Raw genomic sequence first — 15,572 nt, forward strand, 5'->3', positions numbered from 1 at the left:
GTATAGTTATATACAGTGTGCACAATGGCAACGGCAGAGTGCATTACGGTTAATACACGAAGGACCGCGGTCGTTTAGCCGAGGATCTCGGCAGTTACCGCTTCGCAAAGGATAAATCATCTCGTGATTTCAACCACGCCTACCGTAGGACAGAGAAGCGGCTCCCCCAGAGCGTAACGTACGGCCTAGACGTTCGCTATACTCCTCTCTTCCTCTCTCTCTCTCTCTCTCCCTTTCTGTGTGTATATACGCTGCTGGATAAAACGCCGCTCCTGAGAGCGGAAAACTAATAATCCCTCGCCGCGGATATCCGTTCTGGAACAGTCACTGGCACGGAACGGAATATATTGATAGCCCGATTGCGGATGTTTTCGTCTGTCTGCAGGAAATTCGGCCCCGAAATGACCGCGAAGCGTTTATCCAATGGTTCCGTGACATTTGTGATGGAAACGTGAAACGTTCGTAACGAAATTTCGTGGACTAATGAGGTACTCCTTTTTAGAATCAGAGGCGAGGTGAAATTAAATTTGGGATAAGCGGGAGAGATCGGAGAGTTTAGACAGACGTTGTGATAAAGAATAGATTGTTGCATCCGGTGTTTCATTATTAATCCGTGATTCGGTGGTAAATTTGCCAATTCGATGGAAGTGTTACGTTTAAATTGTATTTAGAAGTATTTGAGAACTGAGGAATACTAGAAATATTTTTAATACGTTTTTGACAATGTAATTCGAAATGAAGCTTTCTTGCAATATTAAGGTAGTTACGAAGGAATTCTCACACCCACGTGAAAGTAGAGTGGCGAATATAAACGGTGAACAAACGCAGTCTATTTCCCACAGTCGGGGGCACTGCAGTCGAGAGCCGGGAGATTTTCCCATTTTTCCTAAAAGGGCCGTGAAATTGGGCAGACAAATCGCAGGTCGAGAGAGCGCGACGAATTTCACCAGGCTGTGCCCTCTGCTACTGCAGCCAGCGTCTGTCACCTTCTATTTGCAGCTCTCCCCCTTTTTTTTGTCAGTATAATTAGTGGAACATGTTAATTCATTCTAGTTGCCTGCTCTAAAAAAATAGTTCCGTCTATCTTAACACGAAAAATGAAGTAACATTGAATTGTTAATTTTGAAGATACATAATTTCTCCCTTATCTCTCCTTCTTGGTTGTTATTAATCGAGTTTTTCCTGCTTTAATCTTCAATTAAGCTGAGTTCCATTTTAACTCATTTTTTCTTTGCCCCAGTGCTCTCAGGTAATTCGTTTTAAACGTTTCATTCAATGGCACTTTACTGTATTTACTCTTAACGAAGAATGACAGCTACCTCCCATTTTTTCCCTAAAATAGATTTCACATTATGTATAACTACTTAATAAAATATTGAACCCTGTAAATACTTCATGCTACCTAAAACCATCAATCAAAAGCCTATCTTAGAATTCCACACACTTCGTACAATCTATGTACAAAATCTACACTTAGTACAACCTGTGTACAAAACCTACACTTCGTACAACCTGTGTACAAAACCTACACTTCGTACAACCTATGTACAAAACTTACACTTCATACAACCTGTGTACAAAACTTACACTTCGTACAACCTGTGTACAAAACCTACATTTCATACAACCTGTGTACAAAACCTACATTTCATACAACCTGTGTGCAAAATCTACACTTCGTACAACCTATATGCAAAATCTACACTTCAGACAACTTGTGTATAGAATCTATACTTCGTACAACCTGTGTACAAAATCTACACTTCGTACAACCTGTGTACAAAACTTACACTTCGTACAACCTGTGTACAAAACCTACACTTCGTACAACCTGTGTGCAAAACCTATACTTCGTACAACTTGAGTACAAAATATACACTTCGTACAACCTGTGTACAAAATATACACTTCATACAACCTGTGTGCAAAATCTACACTTCGTACAACCTATATGCAAAATCTACACTTCAGACAACTTGTGTATAGAATCTATACTTCGTACAACCTGTGTACAAAATCTACACTTCGTACAACCTGTGTACAAAACCTACACTTCGTACAACCTGTGTACAAAACCTACACTTCGTACAACCTGGGTACAAAATATACACTTCGTACAACCTGTGTACAAAATATACACTTCATACAACCTGTGTACAAAATCACCAATTAAAGAATACCTGAAAAAGTTTTCAAGACCTCACAGCACTTAGAACCCAACCACAGAAACATTTACCCCGAACCAATCAGCCCCACCAAGTACTCAACCCTTTCTCTCTCCCCCTGCGAACCGTGTCAAAATCGGTCCCACGCGGCTATTCGACGTGGAAACCGAATCAGGCGAGTCACGTCTATGGTACGCAACAAACTGTTCCGAGGGAATCGCGCCATGCGATAGAAGAGACGCACACACAGTTTCTTTCCCGTTAATCGCTCTCATTACCGCGCCTACTCGTAAGGCGAGCCACTGCGTGGAGGCGGGCGAGGGGGAGGAAGAGTGGGGAAGAAATCACGGGGAAAAAGAGGGTGAAAAAGCGCGGTAGGATCGTTTCTCGTTGGAATCGTTCGGTGGGTCTCTCTGTCTGTGTACCGCTCGAAGCACAGCGTGCAGGCTGTCTGTCTGGCTGGCATGGCCAGAAGGAGGAGAAGAGAGAACGAACCGTGGCCGTGGAGAGCGAGCGAATGAAACCCGAAGAGACGGAGAGCAGGGCCAGAGAGGTGCGGGACGGTGAAACGGTGTTTAATGTTCCCCTCCAGTGGGTGACTCGAGGGTGTAATTGCCGTAGTGGGCGGAACGGAGCGGGTATAGCGGCGATGGGCGTGGTTCGCTGATTACACCGCGTTGATACTGATATCTCGGCTACCAGCGACGAGGCCGCACCCCGCGCCTCCCTCCTCAACCCTCCCTCGTCCATCTCATGGCTTTTCCACTCGCCGGTCCACCACGATATCCGTCCTCCTGGCCGCCCGGGAATCCATCGACACGGATCTCGTTCCTACACGAATCGCCCCGATCGACTCTTCCTTTCGACGTTCCTCTCGACTTTTCCCCGCTCCGTGCGTTCCCGATCCGGCCAATCTGGCATTATGAGCGGAAGTCGCGGTTATTTTAGGAACGCTGCGGACTCGATCGGGCGACCGGCTTGATTAGGCCAGCGGAGGGAAGACGGTTTCGAAGGTGAAAGAGGAAATTGAGGTTGGAGAGTCGAACGACTTTGTGGAAAGTTCAATCGAGCCGGATCGAGGGTGGGTTCGGTCCAGAATGGTTGGTACTTGGTAATGGTGATTTGTTTTAGATTGTGTTTTCGCGAGGTTCTGGTTGGCGTTGAGTTGTGTAACTCGTGGATGGAAATTGTTTGTTAAATTCGAATAAATATTGGAGATTTGGAGTGTCCGAATTTTTTAACTTAATCTGAAGGAGATTAGAAATTTTTTTAACGTTTAGGTAATCGCTCGAGTGATTATTCGAGGGATAATCACTTTTGCGATTAAGATAGAGAGTATGTAGGTTAATTTCTGTGATATTTGTAGAAAAGACTAATTTTAGTTTAATTTTATTAATGGAAAGAACGAAATGAGTTTCTCGCAGACAGTTATTTTATTAGTTGGATTAAATTGACCACTTTGATCTATCATTTCCAGTTTAATTCATCGAAGTACTCGATTTCCGCTTCTGCACCGATCCGAACAGCTTCTTCACTCGGTTTCACAGTATTTTCATTCTCTTTCTTCCGGTCCCTTGCCATTTATAGTTGCACGATGCTTCCTTCAGGTTTGGGTACGAATTTACGATATCGACGATGTGGAAGAATCGAATCAAAGCTCGCCCAGGGAACCTCCTTTTTCTGATATCGCGTGGACAACTGCCAGGATTGCAGAAATTTGAAATTCATCGCCCAACGTTCCTCTTCCAACGTAACGTTATTAAAACCACGCTGATTTTGCATCACGCGACGACATAGAAGTGTACTTTTTCGTATAAATTATCATTAATATTTTTAATTCAATTCATTTTCGAATTTGTGTTCACTATCATCGATCTGTTTCCTGAATTCAGCCGAAAAAACGGTTACTGCGGATGATCCTAACTGACAATCTTCCAAATTAATAATTCCCACGGAGAACAAATTCCTTCCATAAAATCTTACTTCGAAGAACTTATCCAATCTCGGTCAATTTTTATCCAATCGATCACACAGTTGACACTGAAGTTTCGCGAATAATTCGTTTAAAAATTAAACAGATGTGAGGTCGTCGCCTTCAAAGTAGTCCCTCAAGACTACTCGCATGTTCCAGTGTCGGATCCATTGTGTCGGAAATCGTCTGAAAACGCTATTTTCATAACTCTTTTTACTCGAGAAAAATGAAAATTCACAAGAAGACAAATCGATTTGAATTTGAAAACTTTCGCAGTAGCATTAACGAAGTGTAATTTCAGGTCGAACACGTCTGACCCACTTTCCAAAACTTCAAGCTAAAATTCTCTAAAGTCCTCCCAAAATTATCAGACGAAAAGCAGACTCTTTCTGTACAATTTCATTTCGATAGAAACTCCTAAATTATTGTTACCCTCGATCATTCTGTTCTCGCGATTCGATCTTGGAAAGGCAGCAACAGCGCGGCAGGATTAGAGTTCGCGCGCTACTCGCGAGAAAAGGGGGACTCGCGCGACAAGTGATTGCCAGCGGGATGAACAAAAGCTGTGCCGGTGCCATCGGCGATCCACGCCCCGCTGACTGGACTGTTTTTTATTGCCACCGCGCCCGAAAGATCGACCCGGGTCGCAGGACGATTCTCCGTCTTCTTCGTGGCAGGGGAGGGGGACACACGCGCGAAACGGTGAAACGGGAAAAAGCGGGCAGCAACGGGGCCAGGGGAGACTTGGAAAACTGGAGTCCAGTTCGCCTGCAGCTGTAAGCAGGAACAAAGTGGGTGGAGACACCGGCGGCTAGTAAATGCTCGAGTCAGCGCAGCGCGTTTGTAAAGGTATATACTCGGCGTCGTCCCCGTGCCGAGCGCGAATGGGCCGCCGTGTCCTCGATTTTATGCGACTTTTTTCAGATGCGGAGAATCGTTTGGAGAATCGCGTAAAATCTGGGGACGGTATTGACGAGGATGTGGATGGATACGTTTGTTCTTGCGGAAGATGAGTGGGTTTTGGGATGAGATCTGTGGTCAGACGGGAGAATACGACATCTCTAATTTTTCACGATACGCGAAAATATGATTTGTCAAATTGAGATGTGTGCTGAATTAAGATATGATCCATTGGAAGATCACGTAGAATTTGGGCACGTTGATACGTTTATTCTTGTGAAAGATGAAGATGTGTCCAATTTTTGTCAAAATTGAGATACATACACTACCGGCCAAAAGTTTGGAATCACTGAGCATTGCAATTTACACAAAAATCTGCAGGAGAAAGTCAGCGACTTTGAGAATTCTTTATCGTTCGAATCAATTGATATGAGATAAATTGATAAAAGTCGAATTGTCTGAAATCTATCAAAAATTAGCAGCAGATTTAATATCGATGAAAAGTGGGAGGTGATTCCAAACTTTTGGCCGGTAGTGTATGTGCTGAATTAAGATATCTTCACATTGGAAAGTCACGTAACTTCTGGGAAAAGTGTCGGTAAAGATGTAGATACATAATTTTATTCTTGTGAAAGCTGCATGGAATTTAGGATGAAATCTGTGGCCAGATGAGATTATACGACGTGTCCAATTTTCGTTTAAATTGAGATATGCGTTATTCCATGTGTTTTTAGGTGAAATTACAAGGTTGGTAATAATATGACACCTCTGTACCGTGTAATTTAGGCAAAAGGGAAAGTGTACTTAAAAACATTGTAATTTTCACAATGATGAATCAGAAAATTTAATAAACTGTCGCATAGTAGGTGCTAATATTATTCTTACTAACAAAATAAGGACGAACTCAACATTTATAACACGATTACGGTATAGTAAAACTGTGCACCTGTGTACCTCGTGAAAATAGTACCTTTGCTCAGAATGTTGATTCACAACGCCTCGCATGATACTATAGCGTGAGTGAATGTAATAATCAATGGTAGCTCCAGATATAAATGATATAGAAGAAGGAATGAAACGGTGTGAGAATCTTCTATCTGAATCGAATCGTCCGTATGAAAGGTAATCACATTTCATACGCTTTCCTTTCATTAATTCTTATCCTTCACGTGGTAACATGACAGTTTTCCCAGTTTCTATTCTAAGAATTTCAGCCCTCGGTTCAATTCCCCTCGAATGACCGCGTTACTCTTTATTATCTTTCATCGCTCAATCAATATTCCGCGGTATATTTAGCAATCATTCTTACGACATCAGATAGAGAAAAAAATGTAACCTGTCGCGATGTTATAAACCCTGTGTTCGCCTGCCATACTTCTCTCCCTCGACAACTTTATACACCGTATCGACAAAATTCATACAAAATCTCCCCCCAAAGAATCGTCTCGCAAGAACAAGAAACCGTGAAAAAAATTCCTCTTTCTACCTCCATCGATCGATCTACCATGAATCTCGTGAAAATTTCACCACCTACCAACCCTTCTCCATTCCACCTTTCACGATTCTCAACTTCGTAAGGAAAGTGGGACCAGAGATGTGGCAAAGTCCGTCGAGCCGAATACCATTTCGATACGAGATCGTTCACCAGGTCGTAATAAAGTATTCAAGAACGGGAACAGCCGAGAAATCGCGTATTCATTTCACACCGTCGATCGAACGTATACCGCTAGCAAGAAAACAGCGAATCAGATCGATTCGACGTCGGGGATTTGTTCGTGGATCAGATTGTGGTATCGAGTGGGCGTACCGTTGGAGGGTCAGCCAGTCGAGATCTTGGTTTTGTCGTTTAACGAGGAACGGCCCTTCTGTAAATGAGACTCGATGACCTGGCGGAAATCGAGGACGAGTCCGCCTCGGTGCCTGGTTCTTGCATAGAGGTACGATATCGTCGACGAGAGAGGGAGGGAGGAGAAAAAAAGAAGCGTGGCACGGCTATGAGAACAAGAGAGTGCAGTCATGGGTACTCGCTGTGTCGTCGTCGGTGACTTTCTTTCTTTGATCACGTTGCGCAATCGTGCAATAATGTTTCGCGCGGCAAGATTGCCTTTGACATTCGCGAATTTCTGCGTGGGACGCGGATCGGGGAGATTTATCGCGGACACCCGTTATGTCTACCGTGGAAAAGCGCGATTGCATTGCTGGGTATTTGTCTGAGTTTAATAATTTGAGGAGGAATGTTTAAAGCATTTATAATTAAAAGAAAGAGGGAAATCTGAGAATTTTTGTCACATTTTGTGTAAATTTTACGGTAATTGTTATTAGTAAAGTAGTAGAAATGGTAAGAATTTTCATACCTCGAAGAATCTTCCTATTTATGAATTCTGTGAATCGTGCTCCAACGGTGAAGAAAGTTTGAAGATTTAAACAACTTCTTGTTAAGTGTGTATTCATTCACAAGCACTTATACCCACGTGTACTTGGAACCACGCGACACATACTCCTAAACTTCCAATTATCGCGTAACACACTGTCTGTTAATCAATTCTTCCAACTACAATGCACCGTCAATTATCCCTACCGTATTAAATCATACCAGCATTAATACTACTCACAGATCGTGCAATTTGCAATTTAGACGATCTTTCTTACCACTCTTATGAAAAGATTCCATTCATCGCCAAGTTACCATCGATAATGTGCCACCAATTATCCCTACCGCATTAAATTATATCAATATTAACACCGCTTGCAATAAATAAAATCTACAATTTAGAATTCACATGGACTTACCACCAATTATCCCTAGCATATTAAATCATACCGTTAACATTAACACCAATTTGCAATTTTCAGCATCCTTATTACCACTCTCGTGAAACTGCTCAATTCACCATCAATATTATCGCTAGCTTATTGAATCGTACAATTAACATTAACAGTAGTTACGATAAATAAAATTTGCAATATGCAATTTTCAGGATCCTTTCCACGATTCACCATATTAAATCGTACCAACATCAACACCACTTAGAACAAATAATCTCTGCAACTTCGACTTTCCACGATCCCCTTCCCCACTCACACAAAGACAAAAATTGACATATTGACCGGGAAGGTACTTCACTCGAGACACCGATCGACAGATCGACATACTAAAACCACCGTCTCGAATCTTCTCTATTCGAGACTAAACACCTACACGTGATGATAATCGTTTTTAAACCGAACCCGTCCTCTCTCTGACCACGATACAGAGGAGAAACGTTCGTCGTATTCTCCGATGAAAGGCAGTCAAAGGGAACCGCTTCCTCTTGGTCGCCGATCTATCATGGCCAGTTGAAAATTTATCGACGCGCAGACACTGGCTACTGGTATTCCGCTATCCGATCCCGTATTTCGAGAATCGTTTCGTAACCGAAGCCCGATGGCTCTTTGCTCGGCAATGCCGCCGCGACGCACGCCGTCTGCATATCAAGACGCCCCCGTAGCGCCGTGCCTTCTCTCTCCGCGCGGGCACGTACGTCGCTCATTGTCAGTCTGTTACCTTTTTGTACTTATTTAATACCGTCCTCTGGCATTTTCCACGTAGCGTGAATGCGTAAACGAGCGGCGCGGGGCAAGGGGGCCGCGGTGGATGCTTCGCGCGAAATCCAACGGAGAGAGAAATCGACGACGACGACGACGACGACGACGCATGTGACGCGTAACTTTTAATTGTGTTAGGCACGCTGAAAGTACGCTTCCAGGAAAATCGTCTAATTTGTGTCTTGGATGTGACGATGATCGATGATCGTTGAATCGTCGAGTGAAAGACACGAGCGTAAAGGTGACTTCCTGTTTTCCCTGTTTCTAGGTGCTTCTGTATTGGAGAAATAGTGGGATTCTTATTGTTACCAGGTGGTAAGTGCGTAGAGAAGACGGTAGGTTTTTGTAGAAGTACAATGTGACGGTGGAAATGGGTTTCACTTTCGGTTGTAGGAGAACGTGTCCGTTAGATCGTGCAGAAGGTGCTCGGTCATCGTACGCGCAGGTCCAAGGATTGATCTTGATAAAATTCAAAGCGATTTTGAATTAGAAGGCATTTCTCAGTGGTACGATGGTAATTTTTGTGCAATTTTTCGGAGTTAGTGCGGTGATCGAAATTCTGAAATTACTTGTCCATCACTTTTTGTATTTCTCGTTACTTCTAGGACATTGTTCAATGATTAGAGTATGGAATATTCACTGTGAATGAGATTCTACTGTAGGAAATTTTGTTCAGACATGATTCAGTCACCGTTCAATTTTATTCCTTTGCAATTCTTCCAGAATTCAGCTGTAATTCGTTAATGTGTTCATTACAGAAAAATTACCATTCTCTACTGTGAATAATACTCTACTCTAGGAAATGTTGTTCCGCGATTTCTGTGCAATATTTCTTTGCCAAAATTACCATTTTCTACTGTACTATTCGCACCACAGTATTGTCAAATAAAATTGGGCCACAGTTTGATATCATTTTATTCGAATAATTGCAAAATTGAAGGGTGATTCGTTATGTTAATCAGAGAAACTCCTAAACGATCGTTGCCATCGTAACGAATTACTCAACAACGTCCATTACCGCCAATTATACCGGACATGTCGTCTAAATGCCCGTGAGAATCGACATGCAGGCATAAATTCGTGAGGACCGTTATTATAAAACTCATCGACGGTTGTGCAACGACGAATTAGCGGCGCGCGGAACGATACATAAATTACCGGGCAGCACGGCGAACATTTCGATTACACAGCAGTGGTCGTCAGGCACGCCGACTCGGTTAACAGCCAAATAAGGGTGTCGAGCTCCTCGCATTACCGCCTCCTTTATTATTCATATGCGAGCGTAAGGCGCGTGTAATGCTCGCAATGTCCGTGCACGAGACATTTCATTTGGCCGCGTGCAAGCGGGACCAAGGGAAAATCCACGGTCACGCTTGCCACCCTATCGCCAGTGGGGGTGAATCCGGACTACGCGTGCGTCATTTCACGTGCAATTGTGCGAACCACCGATACTATCTACGCACTTTGCACTTTTTACAATTTTTCTTTCTCCTTTCTTTTTTTTCAGAAATAAGTCACTGGACGATCGAAGTAGGTGGCTGAGAATATAATGTTAGGCGAATGGAAGAGTTCTGTCTTTTTGTAGAAATAGGGATTGTACTAGCAGCTTCGTTTTTGTAAATGGATTTTGGTGAGTAGAAAATTGTAATAGTTGTGCATAGACGGGCAATTTTTTTATTCGCTAAATATCATAATGAAGACCGTTATATTTATTTGCTAAATATCATAATGAAGACCGTTATATATTTTTGCTTATTATGTACATTCTGTGTACTTCTATGTGTTTAAATTTGCATAAATGCATAAAAATTCGCAGTTTGGTTATGTACAATCATTTCAGAAGCCCTGTTTCAATCCTTTGCCTTGTAACGACGAGTCAGGCTCGTCTCACAGATCATGGACAAGGTGCAACAGATAGTTACATTAGTTTTGTTAATAGAAAAGATAAATTCTAGTTTTTGTTACAATTTTAACTTATAAATTTGAGGACTGACAGATTGAAGTAATATATAATGCAATATTTTCACTGTTCTTATTTTTATTCAGCTTCATTTCCAATATCCAATCAAATAGGCATCGAAATGCAGAAGAAATTACAGAAACTATGAACGTTCATTGTACAGACATTCTAAGAACACCACGTTTACTTGGAATGATATTTAAACTAGATACGTGAATTCCTCAGGAGTTGTCGAACTTTTCTACACGCGTAATAATTACTTTGTTAAACTGTTTATAGATTTTCTCGAGTTAAATTAAACTTAATTTGCTTGCTTTGCATGTTCCCATATAGTTTGCAAAGTAATTTTCCTGGAATTATTTAATTACACTATTGACGTCTGATAGAAAAGGAAGGTGAATTTCGTTTGGCTGGAGATCTGCTGTCTGGAAGAATTCCGTGGTGCCCGCCACGCTAAGATGGGTGTGACCGCAGACCGCGATCGTATCGCGCGGGTTTGTTTAAATAATCGGACGTTTCGGGTCCGTGGCGGGTATCTGCGTGTCGGCATCTGGCCAGCCAATATGTATGATAATTTTAACATGCCTACACTTCATAATAGTTCCTGAGTATGTGCGAGCGATAGGATACGAATATAAAAGAATTCAAGGGCATCGTGTCTGTCCGATACCATAGATGATTCAATTGAACAGTGACAATTAGAGAGGATACTTTCAGTTCTGATTTACCTTCGTATGATTTAATACCTTCTGTTAATAATAATACTTTCTTTGTATTCTGTAATCTACCTGTTATACGTATTAGCAACTGTTCTTTTTAATTTGACAATGTTTTTATAAAATTTTCGTTGGTTTATAAAATTGTAGCACGTTTTGCAGTTTTTAATGGATACTCGGCAACACTTTCTAGGGGAAAACCGATACTGTCGATAAAGGGGGGAATGATAATAACGTCAGACTGCTGGTATCGACATAGACGAGAAACAGAATGGACTTATCATCCAATGCATTCTTTTGTCAACGTTTCGATGGCTCTCCAGGCAACTTACCATTTTCTTGGAGCATTCAACGTTACCGATTCAGCACGGAACATGATTACAACGTTAATTGCGACCGGAATTAGAAGTAAATGTAACTGGACGTGTAGAGGGGTTATTTATAGAGATGGAGGAATATGTTGAGAATGTATAATGACGATTTGTTTCCGCGGAGTTTTGTTCCCGTGTGAGTTGAAGTTGCAAATTCATACATGCAAACAACACACTTTTATTTCACTCCTCTTCTTTGAAACTTGACTGCACACATTGTTGCCGTCTCTATTCTCGAATGAAACATCGATGGAAGAACTATTTCCAATGCAAAACATTGTTGTACGCGTTACATTTGAATGCAACATTGCTTCAATCGTTAGATTTGAACGCGAACATTGTTGGAACCTCTATTGCTGATTGCAACTTTATTAGAAGCGGTATTTCGAACGCAAACATTATTACAAGCTCTGCGCTGGACTGTAACATTGTTACAAGCGTCATTCTCGCTTGTAACATCGTTAACTTGTATTATTTTCAAGTGCACATCGTGGCAAACATGTTATCGGGTTTCCAACATTGTTGCCGCGAATCGTTCTCGATAAATCGAACACTGTTGCACGACGCGCTGTTTTTCAACATTGTAACTCGCGCAGGCTCCCGAAAATTGCACATTGTTGCAAATCGGGGCGTCATGCAACAATGTGCAATTTTCATAGGCAACAAAGTTGCAAACCCAGAACGCGTTTGCAACAGAGTGCGATTTTCGGGAGCGACATCCAGCTACAAAGTTGCAAAAGAATAATCGGGTTTGCAACTTTGTTGCCGAAAGCAGCTCCTGAAAATTGCACATTGTTGCAAAACGGGGCGTCGTGCAACAATGTGCAATTTTCGGGAGCGACTTTCGGCAACAAAGTTGCAAAGTGGTAACCGCGTTTTCAACTTTGTTGCCGAAAGTCGCTCCCGAAAATTGCACATTGTTGCACGACGCGTTCCGGGTTTGCAACTTTGTTGCCAATAGTCGCTCCCGAAAATTGCACATTGTTGCACGACGCGTTCCGGGTTTGCAACTTTGTTGCCAATAGTCGCTCCCGAAAATTGCACATTGTTGCACGACGCGTTCCGGGTTTGCAACTTTGTTGCCAATAGTCGCTCCCGAAAATTGCACATTGTTGCACGACGCGTTCCGGGTTTGCAACTTTGTTGCCAATAGTCGCTCCCGAAAATTGCACATTGTTGCACGACGCGTTCCGGGTTTGCAACTTTGTTGCCAATAGTCGCTCCCGAAAATTGCACATTGTTGCAAATCGGGGCGTCATGCAACAATGTGCAATTTTCATAGGCAACAAAGTTGCAAACCCAGAACGCGTTTGCAACAGAGTGCGATTTTCGGGAGCGACATCCAGCTACAAAGTTGCAAAAGAATAATCGGGTTTGCAACTTTGTTGCCGAAAGCAGCTCCTGAAAATTGCACATTGTTGCAAAACGGGGCGTCGTGCAACAATGTGCAATTTTCGTAGGCAACAAAGTTGCAAACCCGGAACGTGTTTGCAACAATGTGCAATTTTCGGGAGCGATTCGCGGCAACAAAGTTGCAAACCGATAACGCGTTTGCAACATTGTGCGATTTTCGGGAGCGTCTCCCGGTAGCAAAGTTGCAAAAGGAGAGTTCGCGCTATCCTGCTGGTCCCTGAGCTACGTGTTCCTAACACTATCAGGACTTAGTTTACTTAATTTTTTAACGGAATCTTATTTAAATAATGAGTGTTTCGCAAAAGGAAATGGATTTGGTGTTTAAAGGAGAAATAAATAGACGCTAAAATGCTGTAATGCAACTGTGGTATATTGTAACTTTTTGTAAAATACATTCTGTACACTTATCTTACAATAAATAATTCATTTTTTCTTAAATAATTGCATTTCTTAATTTTCCCTGATATGGAAGTCCTTTCCTTGATTCCTGTGGTGGCCTGAAAGTTCCATCTGTAATTCACACAAAAAGAACATTAATTTTCAAATGTTAAATAAAAGTTATCATCAATTTCTAACTAATCTACTGCATGCAAATATTAATTCAATGCGAAATTAATAAATTAAGCTGTTTCGTTACATTAAGTCGTGCAACAAATTTATTTAATACTTCTAATAATTATAAACCATCATGTAAGTTGTTATTTAAGAGGAAACACTAATTATTCTTCAATTAATGCACTTGAAAAAAAAAACAGAAACTGTAGTATACTATCTACATTATCAGTAATGCTAAAGCAATCAAGAATTAATTATAAGTATGAATTTTAATCTGCTCACTACATGCAATAATGCTCTAATATACAATAACTATTATTAAAAGCGTAAAATTCAAAGAACTTCTATTTTAAAAATCAATTAACCTGATAATACTTCATTTCTGACGATGCTCTAAATCCTTCCTCTTATCATGATGGACTGCATATCACTTTTAGACCCTAAAGCCCGCCTGAATCCTCAAGTTTGCTTTGCCGGACAATGTCTTTATACTTGGATTTAATAAAAGATCTTTTAAATCTCTCTCCTAGCGGACAGAACAGATTCTCTGATTTTTTACACGATCGGTACTTTAGAACGTTGGACACAAAAATATATTATGTGTAAGGTCTATTCTATACCTCCTTCTGAAATACAGATTATATTCAATTTAAACACCACAGATGGTAAAGTCGATAGATAAGAAGGATTCTCTTTACATACATCCGAAGAAGTAGATAATTTCAAGCGCTCGATGTGTAATTCTCCTGTAATCATTCTTATAATTTTCATGTTATCCTTATGAAAATAGTATTAATGGATTGTTGTTGTCCTCCCGATGAAAATAAGTACAAACTCGATATAAATTGGACGGGCCTTAACTGAAATAGAACGTGTAACCTACAGAAGGTTCGAAACGTAGGTTCAAGGTTCGTGTCCATTCCATCAAGTATAAGTATCTTCTGTTGGTCAAGTAGAATTCAACTTGCGAAGATTCCTACATTACGTAATGTTGATAAAATAGGAATACCCTTTTTAGTTCAGATTCAAATCAAATGTTCGAATAAATAAAAATGAAATTATTTTTAAATATAAAAGTATAAGTTAATATTAACATAGTCTCTGTTTGAACTTAAACATTCCATTTCAATTATATCGTACAATGTTTAATATATGCATATATTATTTAGAAGTTCGTACATAAAACGAAAAGAACTGTAAGTGCTAAAATAATTGCAGTATAACAAAAATAATCGCTTACTAAAATCCTTCGAAAATCCAAGAAATTGAACTCTAACTATTCAGGTTACACGTTGCAACAAGGGAAGGACCAACAATCAACAGATAAATCAATCGTTTGAGTGAAATATGTATGTATATATATCTCGTGAAAAAGCTTTGACAACATTTTATTGTTAACCGCAGAAAAAGCCATATACACTTTCACACGAAATCGATCATAGTTTGTAATAATATCGAAAATTTATAATAATTGAATGTTGTACATAAATATAAAGACGACGATGTTGCACGTTCTCGTGTGTGCCAAAACTGTACAAAAATTATCTCGAACATCTTTCGCAAACGCTCGTTGAACAACTTATTACTCGGTGATTGTGGCATTTATTTCATTTTATTTCCCTTCGTTCTTTTTTCTCATTCTCTCCAATATATTAATCCCCGTTCTTCTTCCTCGTATTCACCATTCTATCGTTCGTTTTGTCTCTCCTGTGTCCCTCCCTCTCTCTCTCTCTCTCTCAATCTTCTTGTTCATTAGTAAAACGACATACTAAAATTGCATTCTGAGGTGCGCTTACAAGTTCGCAGAGCTTTTCTTTGACTTCACATGAGATGCGATATATTTAAAATCGATAATCAAATACACGGCCGGAGCGGGTGGAAGGAACGATTTTTGGTGTTTTTTGCGCTTCTATAAATCTATCTATCCTATGTACT

Source organism: Habropoda laboriosa, unplaced genomic scaffold (assembly GCF_001263275.1).
Source record: "Habropoda laboriosa isolate 0110345459 unplaced genomic scaffold, ASM126327v1 scaffold333, whole genome shotgun sequence".
Taxonomy (NCBI): Eukaryota; Metazoa; Arthropoda; class Insecta; order Hymenoptera; family Apidae; genus Habropoda; species Habropoda laboriosa.